The sequence below is a fragment of the Chionomys nivalis genome, chromosome 17, assembly GCF_950005125.1.
Source record: "Chionomys nivalis chromosome 17, mChiNiv1.1, whole genome shotgun sequence".
Taxonomy (NCBI): domain Eukaryota; kingdom Metazoa; phylum Chordata; class Mammalia; order Rodentia; family Cricetidae; genus Chionomys; species Chionomys nivalis.
This window is the reverse complement of record NC_080102.1, coordinates 14,898,128-14,915,023: the sequence shown is the minus strand read 5'-3', so window position 1 is coordinate 14,915,023 and position 16,896 is coordinate 14,898,128.

The window sequence follows — 16,896 nt, the reverse complement described above, 5'->3', positions numbered from 1 at the left end:
GGTATAATAGGAAAAGAAAGCTAAATGGACCTTTCAGTTTTGTGTATCAATACCCATACACACTATCCTCTTTCATAAGTGGAAAAGATGGTATATTATAGACCCAGGCTTATAGAAGATAGAAAGATGTTCTTTCTCGCAGCTCCATACCAATTCTGGAACTGAATTGGGGAAGTGACAGACCTACCCCAGTCAGGGTGCTCCTGAAGATATGCCCCCTCTAATTGGCCTGTCTCTGCTGGAAAAGCAGGTCCACAGAATAAGATCAACAGAATAAGAATTTCTTGGAATTTAGGTGGGTGAGCAAGGAAGGCGGAGGAAACAATCAACTGGGCTTTGCCCTAAGCGCTATTATTTCTACTTCAGAGATGAGAAAATGGAGGCTCAGAATAGCAAGAGCCTCAGAACAGAATAACCAAGAAAAAAAAATGAAACCTGAAATTTTAACAAGCGAGCACAGCAAACATGAATTCTTGCACATATTAGACCCCAGTTTGGTTGGTGGATTTTGCTCCTCGTAGTACTCATGTGCAGCTGATATAGGAAGTTCTCACATTTAGAAAACATTGGACTCCAATGCCCAAGAAACAGCAGGAGGAATAGCCATGAAACATCAACAGCCATGACCCATCAGAAAGTGTGAGTCTCATGATCCTGCTTAACAGCAAGACAGTCAGGAGAGAGCTGGGACATGGGGAAGAAGGGCAAGCTGGGATGTGGGCATAGGTGTCATTGGGCACAACTATATCCAACCATTGCATTGTTATTGTTACAAACCTTTGGCTTACACCTGTAGCACTTTAGTAATATCCTCTTGCTAAGGGTTAGTTTATACTGGGCCCTAGAGCAGGTGGAGACTCTTTAACAGATGCAGGCTGCTATGAGAGCTTCAGTCTTGTGATCCAGCAGACCCAAGGATGGCTGAGGTGTCAGAGGCAGAAATAAATGCTGTTGAAGCTTTTGGAAGTCCTTCATAAATGAATCCCAAGCAAATACCCCTAGGATTCTGGAGCAAAGGCTTGTGGTTACCCGCAGACAACTATTCTACCTTTGAGAAGCAGTTCATGGCCGGCTAGTGGGCTTTAATAACAATGGGATATTTGACAATGGGCCACAAAGTTACTATACAACCTGAACTCCTCATTATGAGCGTTATCTGATCTACCAAACCATAAAGTTGGACTTGCCTACCAGCAATCCATTATCCAATGGAAATGGTATATATGTGAGTAGGCCCAAGCAAGTTTTAAAAGGATAAACAAATTACATGAAGTTACCCAGTTGCCTATGGTTCTAGTCTTGTTGCAATGTCTTATGTCCCCAAACATGTATGCATGGCCTCCAAGAGTATGATCTATAATTTGTAAGGACGAGGAGCCAAGGGTGTGATATGATATGAAATTATACACGGATTCGTGGGCAGTAATCCCAGGATTTGAAACAACTGTAATTGGGAAATTGGTGAGAAAGACATTTTATGAAAGAGATATGTGACTAGGTCATTCCAAATTGGTAGAAGATATGAAGATACTATGCATTGCATGTAATTATTCATCAAAGGGTGACTTCTGCAGAAGAAACAGACACGGGCTGGAGAGATGGCTCAGTGGTTAAGAGCATTGCCTGCTCTTCCAAAGGTCCTGAGTTCAATTCCCAGCAACCACATGGTGGCTTACAACCATCTATAATGAGTTCTGGTGCCCTCTTCTGGCCTGCAGACACACACAGACAGAATATTGTATCCATAATGAATAAATAAATAAATATTTTTTTTTTAAAAAAAGAAGAAACTGACAGGATAACCATTTTGTGAACAGGGTCAATCTCTTTCCCCCATTCATCTTTGTCAATGTCCAGTAGGCCCATGAACATATTAGTTATGGTGTCATAGATGGAGGCTAGAGAAGGACTCAACAGCATGGTCTTCCATTTACCAAAGCTGACCTGGCTGATGGCTATTGATGTGTGCCAAATCTGCCAGTAGCAAAGAGCAATGGTGAGCCCAACACACTAAATAGAAACTAAAACTAATTATCTTTTAAAGTATAAATCTTTCTTATTTAAGCAATATTTTGTAAACCCATACTATGCTTTCTAATGAAACAACTTTGTAATCAAATGAAAACATAGGAAGTGTATCTGCATCACAAAGAACCTAGAACTATCTAACAGTTATAAATATAGTCCTGGAGGTAATTTTTTAGATAAATATCCTTTACTGACTTTGGAAATTTCATAGCATGAACCCTGAGCATACACTCCCTTCCTTTTCCTCCCAGGCCCACCCCCACCTTTGTGCCCCTCCCAAGGAAAGGAAGAAAAAGAAAGAAAAAATTCCAATTTGTGTTCGTCGCAAATTCCCTAAAGCATGGTCAAATTCCCAATGGCAGAAAACAGAGTCTCTCACCACCCACAACCCTGCCAGAAGTCGTCGATTGAGGAGACCTACAATTTGGCATCCTTATAACAATATTTTTGCATTTTTTAATTCATCTATTTATTTTACATCCTGGCCACAGTTCCCCCTCATCCTCCCCTCCTACTTCCTCTCCCCAGTTGCATCCCCCCCATCCCTTCCTCTCCCATCTCCATCTAGAAAACCGCAGTTCTGCCATGAGTATCAATAAAACATGGCATATCAAGTTGCAGCAAGACTAATTTTTAAAAGGTCTCTTAAATGGCTTTCTATCTACACTGTTACTTTTTTAGGTGGGGAGAGCTATGGTTGTCACAGAAATCTTCTATGTTCCTCTTTCTCCACTGTGAGTCTGCGGTTATCAAGACCTTGGCAAAAGCAGCTTCCTCACCCTTTGCAGTCAGAGCAGCCCTGATCATGGACTTCCACATGGTTTCTAGAGACAACACAGACCACGGACACGCACATGGTCTCTAGTGTCAGCGTGTACCACAGACCGCAACATGGTTCCTAGAGATAATTTTGTAAACAACCAATCTAAAATAAGCAGTTTGTTAAATGTTTAAGTCTTATTATAAAAAGCTTTCAGAAAATGAAAATTTGCTAAAAAATAAAAGTACTTTCATTTGAGTTCATGAGGCAACGAAACCAGGATGGTCCCTGACATCTGTTTTCATTTTGCATACTGGTTTTTGGATTTTTGCTTACTTCTGAAGGTAAGCACATATTACATAAGGAAAGCTAAAAGCACAGAGATAAATGACTGCTTCAAGTCTTGAATAGCTAGAACAAAACGTCTAGCAAAGTGGTTTGCCCCTTGTGGCTCCCCACCCCTTTGAGGGTTTCAAATGACTTTCACAGGAATCGCCTAAGACCATTGGAAAACACAGATATTTTACATTACAATTCATAACAGTACCAAAAATAGAGCTATGAAGTTACAATTTATATAATTTTATAGTGTGGGGGGGGTCACCACAACATGAGGAACTATATTAAAGGGTCACAGCACTTGGAAGGTTGAGAACCACTGGATGAGAGGATACTTATCCATGAGGCAGAAGTTGCACCTTGGGTCAGGAATTACCATGTCTTCCGAGACACTTTAGTTCCCCTAAGCAATAGTGACTTCTTTTTAAAACTTTTAAAAATTTAACAACAAAAAAATTCAAACCATGATGCAGCAAATTACCGAACCATGACTCAGCAGAAATAACTGCCCAAGACTGAGCAAAAAAAGTCAACCTTTGACTCAGCAAAGTGTAAAGAAAATGTAGGGACATGAAACTAAAGTCACCAGGAGATGTATGAGCCATTGAGAAAAGCACTGACAAGGTCAAGTTCAGTCTTAATTACCTTTCACTTTCAACTTCTCACATCCTAAAGCCACCTGAGAGGAAGGCTCTGTGGAAGAATTGCCTAGATCAGATTTGTCACTGGGGTGGCAGGCAGGGTGGGGCATGACTGTTAATTGATGTAGGAGGAGTCAATTCACCATGGGAGGCACCATTCCCTGGGTAGGAAACCTAGACAACAATGAGGAGAGGATCCTAAGAGAGACAGACATAGATCTACATGGGTAGTAGAAAAAGACAAGATCTCCTGAGTAAATTGGGAGCATGGGGACCTTGGGAGAGGGTTGAACTGGAGGGGAGAGGCAGGGAGGAGAGCAGAGAAAAAATGTAGAGCTCAATAAAATTAAATTAAAAAAAAGAAAGAAAGCTTTGCAAAATGAAGTAGGAAACAAAGCTACTCAATAGTTTCTACTTTCGGTGTTTTCCGTGCCTCGCTTCACTTAGTGATGGAGGCAATCTGGAAAATGTATGTTAATCAAAGCACTGTGAAGAAAACAGTCCCTCACCTAAAAGAAAGCAAAGACCATTTGTCTGAACTTCCGAGCCTCCTAGCACACAATGGCCATGCTGACTTTATCAGTAAGATAGAAGTTCAGAGATGCTGGTTTGAGCTGAGCTGCTGGCTCCTTTAAAGCAAAGTTTCTTGGTTCCTTAATCTATCAGCTTGCCCTTTGCCCCACCACCCCCCCACCCCACCCCCGTAAAGACAGTCAACATTTCTTTAGGTGGCCTTGAAACTCTAACATTATCGTCTGACAGCCCCTAACACATTGTAAGTTACATAGAAATAGAACCTTGCTTCGATCAATATTTGGATGGAAGGCAAAAAAAAAGAAAAAAAATCTGAAAAGAAATTTTGAACGTAGCTAGGAATCCTGTTGTTCACTCGGGAGGCTTCACTTTCGACTGTGAGTCAATAATACCACTTGCCCAGGAGAGAAGGAGAGGCTGGTGGGTAATATTGTTTCCATCCTGTGCAACAGAGAGAAAGCCCAATTTCTAAGATCTGGCACATTACGCTACATGAAATAAGAAGGACAAATGCCGCACAATCTATAAAGGATAGGCGCTTTATGGGAAGCATCTAAAATAAAAGCCCAGCATCCAGGTGCAGAAGGTGGAAGAGCTGTTAGCAGGGTCTGAAGCTAAGGGAAGTTAGGAGACGCTGCTCAGTGAGCATAAATTTTCTTCTTCATGAGATTAAGAAGTCCTGGGGCTCTTATACCACACAGTGCAAATAATTAATGAAACTTTAAAAATGATAAAATGATTATTATGAGCAAGGCAGTAGTGGCACACGCCTTTAATCCCAGCATTCAGGAGGCAGAGGCAGGCAGATCTCTGTGAGTTCAAAGCCAGACTGGTCTACAGAGCGAGCTCCAGGACTGGCTCCATAGCTACTGAGAAACGCTGTCTTGATTATCTTGACTATGATGGTACTACTTTCAAAGATGACTCCGCCTCCTTTCTCCCAGCATTCAATTTAGTTTTCCCCGCCTAGCTAAGTTCTGCCCTACTGACAGGACGAGGCAGTTTCCTTATTCACCAATAGTATTCACAGCACATAGTGGGGAATTCAACATCATGCAGCCATCTCCAGATAATCACACAGACCTTCTACAGCCTCTCTTTTGCCACAGATGCCAGCTTTCTCAGGTATTCTCTAGGAACATGTCATCCATGCCTATCAGGGAAGCAGACAGACCAGGGAAACGAGTATATGATCTTTGGACATACACTCTCCTTCCTTTCCTCTAAATTCAGTGCCCTGACCTCATCCTAAGCTCTGTGGTAAACTACTGGCTATGACATCGTCTCCCTCACTCTGCCTTCATTCCTAGGGGACTGAGATGATCCTAATAGCTCACCCTGTTTACCTCCCTCCTGTCAAAATAATAAACTCCTCACCCTCTTCTAACTCAAATCCTTCCCTAAGTGTCAGCTGTCAGGTAACAAGAAACACATTCTAACCAGGACAACCAGTAGCCAAACCTGGCAGGATCTCAGAAGCCTTCCCTATTAGGCAAACCACAGCAACCACACTTACCTAAGAACCAAAGAGGGCAACAGAAACAAGGAACAAAACACTAACCTAACAGAGAAAAGACCAGATATCAGCACCTAGAATTACAATCAGCCCAAACCTAGATTCTCAGAAACGAGTGTAAAATCAGAATCAGTAACATACAGGACAATATTTCTCCACAAAGCCCAGCAACCCTACCACAGTGGGCCTGGAGAAATGCAACATAGCTTGAAGCAAAAAAAATAAGACTTCAAAATAGCATTTATGAAAACATTAGAGGGCCTTAAAGGGGAAATGAGTAAGTCCCTTAAAGAAATCCATGAAAACACAAACAGTGGAATGAAATGAAGAAAAGATCTCAAGATCTGAAAGTGAAAATAGAATCAATAAAGACAGCCCAAACAGAGGGGAAAATGGACATGGAAAATTTAGGAATTCTTTCAGAAAACCCAGAAGCAAGCCTCACCAACAGAATACAAGAGATGGAAGAGAGAATCCACAGCCTTGAAGCCAAGATAGAAGAAATGGATACCTCCATCAAAGAAAATGTTAAATATAAAACTATCCAGGCACAAAGCATCCAGGAAATCTGGGACGTTATGAAAAGATTAAATCCACGAATAATAGTAAAGGAGGAAGGAGGAGAAATCTAGGTCAAAGGCAAAGAAAGCATTTTCAACAAAATCATAGAAGAAAATTTCCCCAGCCTAAAAAAGGAGATGCCTCTCAAGGTACAGAAACACACCGAACACCAAACAGCCTGAATCAGAAAAGAAGTTCTAGAGCTATTAGTGGCTTTCCACAGATTGACAGTAAAGCCCCATTACTCAAAATAATACAGACACCACTCACTGAATGTGGAGAAGTCAAGCTGGTGCCTACCTGGAGTCAAGCTGGTGCCTACCTGGAGACTTCATTCCTATGGATGAGAAGGTACTACATATGCTATCCAAGGAGGGCAGGTAAAAACCAAGCCAGGCACAAACCCTTACATCTTCAAGAGTGATCAGCCCGTAAGATACAATGTTGCAATACTCACACAAAGCTTGGGGGGGGGGGGTAACTAATCTGATTTGAATTAAGGCTCACTCCATGAGATGGAACCCATACACAAAGCTGCTTGGGTAACTAAGAACCTGAGACTAGAAAGCCCAGGAACATAGGGTAAAACCAAACACTACTGCTCTACTGAAGGAATGTGGTAATAAAGTGACTCCCAATGACATTCTGTAATTCTCATAAATCCATGCCTTGCTCAGTCCTCATCAGAGGTGCTTGCTCCTACAGCAGATGGAAAACAGATAGAGACCCACAGCAGGATACAACGCAGAGAGGGGGAGACCTTGGAACACTCAGCCCTAAACAGGATGTCTCCCAAACATGCTGCCTCTAAGGGCTTAGAGGACTTGGAGGAAGAGGTGGCAGATAGATTGCAAGACTCAGAGGGGATGGAGGGCATCAAGAAATCAGGGCCTTCTAAACACAACCCGGCTAGGGCACATATGAACTCACAGAGCCTGTGGGAGCATGCACACAGCCTACATGGGTCTGCACCGTATGGAGGCCTAGAACAGAAAGGAGAGGCAGACATATGCTCTTATCCTGAATCCAGAAACCATCTCCAATTCATAGGCACTTACAAATGAGAAAAAACAGTTTTCTTCAAGGGGGTCTCACTGGGGAGATAAACCACTCTTACATGTAGGCTCCATGACTAGCAGTGGTTGGATGACAGAAATTAAACTCAACAACATCTCTGGAGGCTCTCAGACTTTTTTTTCTACCGTACAGGTCCTCTGTATATATATTATGATTTCCTGTTTGGGGTTTTTAATGGAATTCCTGTGTGTGCAAATGTATGTCATATTCTGGTTTGTTTGGTTTTAATTTATTTTATTATTATTACCTAGATTCCTGTATGTTTTCTATGGAGAGAGAGACAGGCTATGGATCGAGATAGGAGAGGAGGTTGGGAGGAGTAGGGGAATGGGAACCCACAATCAGAATATATTGTATAAGTCTATTTTTAACTAAAGAAACAAATAAATACATATGTACAGAGTCTTATGGACACCACTGTGGGCTGATTTTAGAATAATTTCATGAGAAAAGAAGAAATTCTATACCTGACAGAGGCTCCACTCCTTCCTCTTCCCTCCCCATAGTGCCTAACAGTCCTTGATCTACTTCTGTCTGATAGAGTCGCCTTTATGGGACATTTCATATGAATTAAATTATGTCACATTTATCTTCTTTGAAGAACTTGATTCATAGAGCATTGTATTTCCAAGGTTTATCCATGTTGTAATTTGTACTGAACTTCATTTACCCAATAATAGTCCATAATATTCCACTTCATGGATATACCACATTTTGTCTCCATTGCTCAGCGGATGGCCAGTTCAGTTGTTTCCAATTTTTGATTATTCTAAATAACAGCGCTATAAACACTTAAGGGCAACTTTTTTTGTAGACAATTGTATTGTGTACTAGTTTCCGCCAAGATGAAATCTTCCACCTTGGAGGAACATTTCATAAGACATGCGTTGAGAAATGGAAGGTGAAACCATGCGTTTTTTGTAATTCTCTCATATATTATACCCTGATTGCAGTTTTCCCTCCCTCCTCTCCTCCGAGTCCCTCCCTCTACCTTTCCTTTCCCCCAGATTCACTACATCTCTATTTCCCTCCAGAAAAGGGAAGGCCTTCCAGCTAGCCAAGGCAAATCAAGTTACAATAAGACTAGGCACATTTACTCATATTAAGGCTGGATGAGGCAACACAGTAGAAGGAAAGGGGTCCCAAAAGCAGGCAAAAGAGTCAAAGACAGTTCTTGCTCCCTCTGTTAGCAGTCCCACAAGAACACCAAGTTACACACGATGACATATATGCAGAAGAATTAGCTCGAGGACCATACAGGGTCCCTGGTTATTGGTACAGTCTTTGTGAGCCCCTATAAGTCCTAGTTAATTGATTCTGTAGGTTTTCTTGTGGTATCCTTGACTTTTCTGGTGCCTACAATCCTTCCTCCCCCTCTTCCTCTACCCCCGAGCCCCACATAATATTTGGCTGTGAGTCTCTGCATCTGTTCCCACCAGTTGCTGGATGAAGACTCTCTGATGAAGATTGTGCTAGGTTCCAGTCTATGAGTGTAGCAGAATATCATTAGAAATCCTTTCTTTTGATGTCATTCTCTTTTTTGCTTTGCCAGTCATGTTTGGTTCTATTTTAGGTCTCTAGGCAATCCTACCTCAGGTTTCTGGCCCTCTAGGCAATGCCAGGCATAGGCTCCTTCTCATGGCATGGATCTCAAGCTGGATCAGTCATTGGTTGGCAACTCCCACCATTCTATGTCACCTTTACCCCATCCCATCTTGCAAGTAGGACAAATTATAGGACAAAGGTTTTGTGGCTGAGTTGGTATGGTAATTTGAATATAATTGACCCCCATAATCTCATAGGGAGAGGTACTATTAAGAGGTGTAGCTTTGTTGGAGTGGGCATGGCCATGTTGGAGAAAGAGTGTCACTGTGGGGGTGAGCTTTGAGGTTTCCTATGCTCAGGATACCATCCAGTGTCTCAGTCGACTTCCTGTCGACTTCCTGGCGCCTGTGAGATGGAGGGACTCTCCCTCAAGCCAGACCATTGGCTCTCTGCAATTAACACTTGCACATAAACATATACGGACAAAAGTGTTTACTGCATGACTCACTGTGTCACACTATAGCTTCCATGATGAGATTTTTTTTTCCTTTTATATATTTTTCTTTTTTCTCTTAAATTTTACTTTATTTTATTTTGGGGGGAGGTTGCAAGAACAGAGGGCAGATATGAAGGGACAGTAAATGAATGGGATGGAGATGCATGATGTGATAAACACAAAGAATAAATAAAAAGAAAGTTTATTTTTAAAAAAATTGTGTAATCCAATTTGTCTGTCCCCCACCTCCACTTGTCATCTGTGTTTTGACATCTTAAAAAAGAAAAGAACCTGACCCTTGAAAAGAAAGATTTACTCTTCTTAGGTCACTTTCTCTGGCATTCATAGTTTTTAGTTTTGTACATCTAAGTCAACTACAACCCCAAGTAGAGTCAATTTTTATATAAAGGATAAGTGGAGAATCCAGTTATATTTTGCACATTTAGTTGTTCCAAAAATATTTTTAGATGACCATTTGCCCCCACTCTTGGCACCCACATCAAAATCAATTAATCATAAATGTAAGAAATAGGTTTGAAACTGGGCAGTGGTGACTAGCGCCTTTAATCCCAGCACTTGGGAGGCAGAAGCACGTGGCTCTCTGTGAGTTCTAAAGCAGCCTCCTCTATCGGGCTAGTTCCAGGACAGCTAGGACTGCAGAAGTTATCGAGCCTTACGGGCACTGAATTTCCACAAGAAGCCTGTGGGTTCAGTAGCATCATTTTCCAGACAAGGAGACTGAGGCCAGGAGATGCTCTGCCACCTGCTCACATGGGTAATAAATCATGTGTGCATCTCCAAGGCTGAAACAAAATGGCTGTCTTCTAGATAGAGAAGGGATCTTAGAGATACTGCCTACTCATGGACATAAAAGTCCAAGTCTTCACTTAAAATCTGAGTTCATGCCCCAGTGCAATCTCCCACGATGCTGAAATTTCTTTGAATGTTCTAGTTTAATCCTCAAATACATACAAAACTTTCCAGCTCTGAGATGTGTGTTTTTAGAAGTCCAATGTGCTAGTCATTGGACCTTGGAGCCCAGGTGTACTCATTTGAAGTCATCATTTTATATGAAAAGATTGAACAAGTAAGGGGAAAGACCATGTTCTTCAGTATTTGAAGATAATTAGGCCCACAGAGGAGTTGTCAGGCAGCTTTTTGGTCTCCTGGGTAACAAATTAGAAAAAGATTCTGGCCTAGGGTGCAGCTTAGTAGGAGAATTCTTGCCTGACCCGCATAAAAGGCCTGGATTTAATTCTCAACACAAAGAAAAAGGTTGGAGTTTCTGAATTACCTGGTTATCTCTTTCCTCAGTTATAAACCAAATGTTGCAGAGAGTAGACACATTACCACTTTTCTAAACCTGTGTATCTGGTTTCTTCCGGTTTGTTAGATTCATATGCCTTCCCCAATTTCAAACCAGCTATCTATCTGATAGATGACCTTGGACTTGACCTCCTCCTGCTGCCACTTCCCCATTGTTGAAATTGAAGATGTGTGCTACTTTGTGTGACTTTATGCAGTTCTGAGGATTGAACCCAGGGCTTCAGACCTGCTAGGCAAGTATTCTACCAACTGAGCTATGGTGACAACCTCAGAGTACCTCTTTTTAATATATCTATAACTGTTCGTATGCCTTTCATTTAGGAAGCTGCCGAGTCCTAAGACTTCAAGCAAAGCCTTGACGGTGATGGATGAACTACACATGTCCTCAAGCATTGTTACAAAACAGTCTCCTTTAAGCAAATCCGATTTCCATACTGATTTACATTATACAAGTAAAAAGAGAGTCCCATGGGCAAAATAAACTACATCCACAACATGTCATTTTGAAGCTGAGTAAATCATTTTTGACAAAATAAAAAAAAAATGAGCCAAAGTCACCAAGAGGACAAACAGTTTGTAGGGCTCAGATGAAGACCATGAACAAGTGAAGGAGCTGGACATTATATCCATCATGTAGATGTCACTGATTTCTGAATAGAGCATGATATACATCATCAAGCAACATTGTAGAGCTCAGAACCTCAAGGGGGAAACTAAGAAGTCATAGATTACTTATTTTAGTTTTTGAGATTATAATTACATCATTTTCCCCTTCTCTTTCCTCCCTCCAAATCCCCTCATAGGGCCTTCCTTTCTTTTTTTCAAATTCATGGCCTTCCTTTTTATTAATTGTTGTTACATACACATATGTGTGTATACATATATTCAATGCTAAATACATAGCTACAACCTGCTCAGTCTGTAAAATGTTATATTATATTTTCAGTGCTAACCATTTGGTATCTTATAACCAGTTGGTGTACTTTTCCCTGGAGAAGGCTATTTCTTCCACTCTCAGTCAAAAATAAATAAATACATGTGACCAAAAAGACCCATAGTATGGGAATTATCATCCTTAATAAATATGCCTAAAGCAAAAAGAAGTGATAGAACTATTTGTTTTGAAAAGATAATCAACTTGCAAAAGACTGGAGCTTAAAATGCTTTTCTTGGACTGCCTCCGAAGAGAAGATAATACATGGTAGGAAGAGACACTCACCCACAGCACTGCAGGTCATTGGATACTGTGTATCTCTGACACCTGAGGGCGTGATTAACATTGTGGGGATGTCTGTCAGAGCCATAGGAAGCCCTGCATTTCAGCACCTGATTGAGAACGTAGATGCTCAGTGAAGCAGAGAAGCCCCATTAGGAATGGACAGTTGTTGAGCACAGGGGAGATGTTCCCTCGAGACATCAAGAGCCCCACGGGGGACTTTGAAGGAAGCAGAGGTCTGGAATTATGAAAAGAGGAAGATCCAGGGAAATCTAAGTTTACTGCTGTATACCTGTGATACATATCTCTCTCCCCTCCTCTCCTCTCCCTCTCTCCATACACATGTAATATAACTAGCAAAGACAAATCAACTCAGTTTACATGCAGTTAAAATGAACTTCTCCCTCAGCTTAGCAAGAGTGCACAATGCACTTTTACCAACTTGCGTATCATTCCTAACATGTAAATGCAGATAATCGTACTTACTTATTTATAAAGTTCTTTGAGGTTTGGGGATGAAAGACTCCTTTAAAGTACAAAGCATTAATTTTTGTGACAGGAAATGAAGCAATGTAAAAAAAAATACCTTTGTATTCTTTCTCACTTTAAGTTTTTAGTTGCTTTCTTTACAGATCCACAAAATCCAGTATCCAATAGGAGGTCAGGACTGGAGATAAGAGAGCTCATAAATGGACCGTACGTCTGCTCTCCTAGGTCGGCATGAATCGACTACTCCCTTTGAGGAGGTGAGAAATATATTACAAAGCATTCTGTCCAAATGAACTTATTTCAGTAGGTTGTGCTGATAATTGTGAGGCACGTGTAAGTGGTGTTCTATTTATAAACCCCTTATATTCATTTTTGGCCAGGACAAGCATGTGAAGTGCTCAGAGAGTCAATCATTGCAAGCAACCATACCACAAGAGAAAAACGTGCCAGTTGCTAGGTGATGATTTTCAATCTATCATTTTGGGCAATAAATATAAGATGAAGTTATGAGGAAAGAAGCTATTCATAGCTAAAACTCTATCTTACATGGGTATTATTTATTGCATGGAGCTGAAATAGGATGAAGTGAAGAAACCCAGCATCTCAACCCAGAAGCCACGATGCCTCTCAACGCATACATATTTCAAGGACAAACCTAAAGAAGAGTGGTGTTTAGAAGGTGAGTGGAAAGGATGCAAGGTAGAGCAACCTGGGCCTGACTGTATCACTTAGGATGGTTCAAATCATTAAAGAAGTAAGGAAAAAGTATTCATGCCATGTCCAAAAGTTTCTCTCCTATGAAAAAAAGATAGTTCTATCAGTATATGTCAATTAAATAGTAAGGGGTAGTCATCTATGAGATACTGGTGACATCTCTGTGAAACCTGTGCCCTTCTCCTGAAGCAGCATGGAAAATCGTTAGGATACAGGTAGGGAATATGAGGAGAATGGCCATAGAATAATGACACAAGGCATTAAAACTCATTAGTTAAAACCAATGTCCAGAATGAAACAAGCAATTCATGCTAGCCAAGTAGCAAAGAACCATGCCCCACAGTGTATACTACATGCATAGCTGTTGCTGGCTGTATATGATTAGAATTCATTCAAGTTGATGAAAATCTCAGCTCTCTAAAACCCAGCTGAGAGTTGCAATCCACATAAAGCCTTCCCCATAACCTGTTTTCTTTAGCAAGTGTGAGAGTCAAGAACATGGTTCTTACACTGAAGAGTGCTTCAGATTTACCTGAAGAAGTTCCCACAGCACAAATCACCAGGACCCACGGTAGAAATTTTAACCTATTAGGTCTGGAGAAGAGAATTCATATTGCAAGCATGTATTCAATTGATTCCAGGGCTGTTGAGCCTATGTTGAGGATCTCTGCTCTAAAAAGGTTAGCATGACTAAATTTAAAGCTGGGAAAGGGAGCGCTAACAGGTAACACTTGCTTTCCCTACACTGTAGCGGTGTGCTTCAAATCATCTCTTAGAAAACACATACACACACAGCAGGAGGGGCGGGAACACTTTGATTTATAATGAGAAATAAACAATACAGATTTGGACCTTTGTCCATTGCATGGAGCCCCTAAATCTCCAGAAGTTTCATGAGAAGCACGTTTGTTAGGAGAATCTCTTGTTCTAATATTTGGTCTGTAACTCTACGCCTAGATTCAGGGCACCTGGTCTCTTAGAGTGATAATAGGAAGACCTTTGTTCTAATGAGTGACTCTAAATGGGCTACAGGAGGAGGTTGGCCACTAGGAACACCGGATCACAATTAGAAGCTTTTTAGTATCTTGCAACTGTCTACTCTATATCCACCATCTAGGAAGGGGAAGGAGAGCTAGAGACAGAATTAGTTCATGATTATGCCCATGTGATACGTCTACATAAATATCCTTCTACTTGGTTGCCAAAGATGTAGCATACTAGAGGGTGTGGAAGCTCTGCATGCCTTTCTCCATGTCTTGCCCCAGGTAGCTCTTCTTCCTAGCTGTTCCTGGATTGTATTCTTTTATAATAAGTTAGTATCAATGTAATGTTGTCAAGCATCCAGGCATAATGTGCCCACTGGATCAATAGTGGAAAGTTTATTATAGGGACCACCAACTACTTTTTGATTGTAACTGAGGCTTGCTCAACAGGAGTAGTTTTATATCCAGGTTGATAGACCTTTTCACACGGCCTGGTCCCTAGGAGAGCTATTGTTTTACTAAATTGGCATGAGGTGTCCATCAAATTGTCCTGTAAACAGCTATGCTTAGCCTCATAGATTAGTACTACTGTTTGCTTTGATTAGAGAACCCCCTTCCCACAACAGGAGGTAGGAACTGCATAGACTGGTCAAGGTACTGAGAATATTTGGTTATTGAATGCTCCGCCATAAATGGGGCATCTCTGTCACCCTTCTTGGGCTCAGAAAGCATCACAGAAGAGGAACGGAAAAAGTTAAAATGTAGAGGAAAGCGTGAACTGTCGTGAAATGCTGTATCCCAGGTGGTGGTAGATCTGTAACCCAGGCACTCCAAAGGGGGCAAGCAGGTGGATTGTGAACTGAAAAAAAAAAAAGGTGTAAAATACATGGGGAGACATTGTTTCAGAGCAGAGCTAGGCATCATGGGGAACACACCTGTAATCCTGGAGTTGGGGAAACTGGGCAGAATTGCTGCAAATTTGAGGTCAAGTAGGACTGTTTAACAAAGATTCTGTGTTTGTGCACATGTGTGCATGCTTGTGTGCGCTTGTGTGTATAGAGAAAAAGTCAGACAGACAGAGTCAGAGACAAAGAGAGAAAGAAAAAGAAGAATGAAAGGAAGGGAGGAAGGAAGACAGGCAGACCCAGAGCTAGGTTGGGAGCAATTTTCACTAGAAGAAGAAAAAGAAAGAAGGAAAAGGAGGAGAAGGAGGAGGAAAAAGAGAGAGAAAGAAAGAAAAAACAAAGAAAGAAAGAGAGGAAGGAAGGAGAAAGAAAGAAAGAAAGAAAGAAAGAAAGAAAGGAAGGAAGGAAGGAAGGAAGGAAGGAAGGAAGGAAGGAAGGAAGGAAGGAAGGAAGGAAGGAAGAGAAAAAAGGAGCTTTGCTGATAACACGTAAGCGCTAGAGTGAAGAAGACCTGACCCCCAGACAGCCTGTATCAATGTCCACAGTTTTACACAATGCCATTCTGTGTCTCTGCAATGTGCTGGCCTCTGTGAGCAGCGAAAAGGACAGCTTACAGCTGGAAGAGCCTGAAATGAGCTGATACATTCTAGGAGACTACCACATGCCTTATGACCTGAGAGCTTTAAGAAAAGATAACCTAGACTGACCCTCCTTGGGTTGGAGACAAGGTACTTGTGTTGGGCTATATGGTTTTATTACCTGTGATGCCCCTTGGCAGTAATGTGGGTGACTGTGTCTCCCTAATGACTCAGAATTGGTTACAGCTGGACTGGAAACTGGCCGATTTGACCACCAAAATCAAGAGCAGGTCAAAGGAGGTGTTTCAAAATTGCATTTTCTCTTTGAAGGCCTCACACTTCTTCCCCCAAATGCTTCCTTGACCCCAAACAATAATTCTAAGTGCAAGCCAAGGGTGGAAGTCAGAGGAAATGTCTTCTGACCACAGCAAGGGCAGGAAGATGTAAGTTCCTCCTCCCCCCACCCTGCTCCTTCTTCCTCCTCGCCCCTTCTGCCTTTTTGCCTCTCTAATTCCTCCCACGAGGAAAAGACAAGGCTCACAAGGCCAAGGGTGTGTGGCTGTGCAGGAAATCTCTTTCTAGCCTGGTAGGAAGTCTGCTTTGTCAGGATTACCTTCAGCTTTGGAGCCCAGCAGACACTCAGAAGATTCCCTAAGACATCTGTATTTCCTTCTTTATATTTCTGGTTATGAGCCTAGCGTTTAATGACTGAGCTATCTCTCCACACACGCACACCCTTTTAAAATCTTTTTTCTTTTCTCTAGATATATTTTATTTGGTGTATATCCACTGTACATAATGATGGATCTTACGAATACTTTTTATCAAACTGGTCATGCACCTTGGCCACATTTACTTCTCTGTGCCCAAGCTCCTTTCAGAGTTTTAATGTGTCTCTCTCACTGTGAGAAGAACACTGTGGTGAATTCTCATCTCTTGTCTATAATCTCTTCTTCTGCGTTTCTCTTCCCTACCTAAAAATATGGCCACAGTATCCAAATTGTAACTGCAGATAAATTTCTTAAGCCAAGCATATTGGCATACACCTGTTGCCTGAGCACCTGAGAGGTAGAGGTGGGGGGGCCAAGAGCTCACACTTATCTTCAGCTACATAGCAAGTTCAAGGCAATGAGCACCTTACCTCTATCTACCGTTCCCATCTTTAAAAAAAAAACAAAAAAACAAAAA